Here is a 2,638-nt window from a genome sequence, read left to right as displayed (position 1 = left end):
GATTCAGTGATCTGGAGTCCACGTGCAGTCACTCAACAGTCTGTACACGTGTGAGATTCAGTGACCTGGAGTCCACGTGCAGTCACTCAACAGCCTGTACACGTGTGAGATTCAGTGACCTGGAGTCCACGTGCAGTCACTCAACAGCCTGTACACGTGTGTGATTCAGTGATCTGGAGTCCACGAGCAGTCAGTCAACAGCCTGTACACGTGTGTGATTCAGTGATCTGGATTCCATGATTGAAGTTTGCAGCCATTCGCATTATTCTTTACCAAAGTATCCCACCACCATTCACATAAACAAAATATCTCCCAAGCAGAAACTCCCATGCCTCTTCTCTCCCTCCACCCTCCCCTATAACAACTAATAGTCGTTGGTTTCTGGATCTTTATTTATTCATGTAAGTGAGATCCTACAGTATCTTTTTGCGACTGGTTCATTTCACTTAAGGAACCCTGGTGGCGGAGTGGATTCTGTGTTGGCCGGCTAGGTCAGTGGTTTGAAACTACCAGCCTCTCTTTAGGAGAAAGTCCAGGTTTTCTCGGCTCCTGTGATTTACAACCTCTGAAACCCTGCGGAGCACTCTGCCCTCTGCCCTCCAGGCTCACTGTGAGTCGGATCGATTCAATGGCACTGGATGGGTATATTTCACTCAGGAAAAGGTTCATCCACATTGTGTCGTGTACCACCTAATCTTTAAAACCCGTGCCTGCAGCATTTCCCTGGTTTTTCTATTTTCTGGTAAACACAGAGTGTTCAGAACAGGTCATTCCTGGCACGTGAAGAAGCAGATTCGGCTGTTGAGCTGTGTGTGAGCCAGGGGGCATTTTGCTCTCTGGGCCGTTCCTCCTGACAGACCTGCTCTTCCTCCTGTGATCCTCAGTGTCTGATAGAGTTGAGGATGTGCTGAAGTGTCAGGCTGGCCTGACTCAAGAAACAAATCCAGGGATACTCATATATGTATAAGAAATAGCTTTGTATCAAAGAGCAATTAAACATTGAGAAAACATCCCAGCCCAGTCCAGATCAAGTCCATAAGTACGATATTAGCCCATAAGTCCGATACTAGTCCATAACTCCCTCTTCAGACTCATGCAGCTTCCTGCAATGATGGAGAATGCAGGAAGATCCCTGGCCGGTGGGGGCAGAGTCTTGTGGATCCAGTGGTGGTGGAAACATCACAGGCTATGGCAGGTCTCAGCCGCAGGGTGAAAGTAGAGAAAGAGTGTGTGGCCCACCTCAGGGAGAAAGAGAGGAAGTTCAATGAGGAGCTGATGCCAGGGGCTTAGGTGGAGAGCAAATGTATTGAGAAGGATGAGGGCAATGAATGTACAAATGCGCTTTACGCAATGGATGTGTGTATGGATTGCTATGAGAGTTGGATGAGCCCCTAATAAAACGCTTTTTTCAAAAACGAAAGCTCCCAGAATCCTCAGGAGAAGGCCATGCCCACAAGGAGGCCTCGTCAGGCTGCGGCCCCAGTGACAGGTGGGACTCCGCCTCTTTATCAAGCTGACGTGAAATGATGTAATCGTCACACGTGTCCTTGGCACCGAGTGTTCAGCTCACAGTGGCCACCCCACGTGGCAGCACAGAACTGGCTCCCGGGCGGCAGTCTTCACAGGAGCAGACGGCCAGGCCTCTCTCCCATGTCACCACCGGTGGGTTCAGCTAGCAGCCTGACTTAAGGCTATGCTGATTCCTAGGTGACGTGCCCAGACACCAACGCTGCATTTGCCACTTCAGCCCCTCGCCCTCCTGCTCCCCGCAGCTGGCTCTCCGTAACCACCTTTGACAGAGTGGCTGGCCGCCTACCTGTCCTCTGGCTGCGTGCTGCATACAGCACTCTCCAGTGCAGAAAGCCGGGGAGCGGACACAGGCGGGACACGGATGGACGCAGCGTGTCTGCACTTGGGAAAGCGGCCCTTCCTGCACTAAAAGAGTAGGCGTTCAGGGTTAGACTCACCTGGGAAGTCCCCTGGCCGAAGGAACTCTTCCCTGGAGCTTAGCGCTTTCTGTGTGGTCCCTGAAAGGTGTTTGCCCGGGTTCCCTTTGAAAGGTTCGTTGTTAAGGAAGGCCTTTTTTCCCGGGCCGGCCCCCCCCACCCCCCGTTTCTTTTCATTTAGTTTTGACTAAAGGAGCCCAGGTAGCAGGGGTGAAGCGCACCGCTATTGACCCAAAGGCCAGCGGTTCAAACCCACCCGGGGCTCTGCGGGAGGAGACTGGGGTACTCTGCCTCTATAAGAATAGCACCCTTGAAAACACTCCCCTCCCCCAGGAGGCAGTTCTGCTCACGGGCAATAGGTTTGGCTTTGGCTTGGGTTTGAATGAAGACAGCATTCTGTCTTACACTGACCGAAGGTGCGTCCTCTGGGACTCTGTCCTTAGGGACATCCAGAAAACCCTGTCCCTCTGCCGTACTTTAGATTTTCCAGACAGCCTTTCCTGTTACACTGAGAATGCAAGAAGGTGTGGTCTGGGCTTGTACTGGTCTGCTGTGTGGTTGGCCCCCTCCCCGAAACCCCCAGGGCGACCTGGGAGACTGCCCAGCGTGCAGTCTCAGCATGGAGGTCCTCGTCCCTTAGCTTCCTGACAGCCGAGGTGGTGCTGTCCCATCCTAAGAGCACTGGGTGGTGG

Source organism: Echinops telfairi, unplaced genomic scaffold (genome assembly GCF_000313985.2).
Source record: "Echinops telfairi isolate 266 unplaced genomic scaffold, ASM31398v2 ScPeMD7_7458;HRSCAF=8496, whole genome shotgun sequence".
Taxonomy (NCBI): Eukaryota; Metazoa; Chordata; class Mammalia; order Afrosoricida; family Tenrecidae; genus Echinops; species Echinops telfairi.
This window is presented reverse-complemented; position numbering follows the sequence as displayed.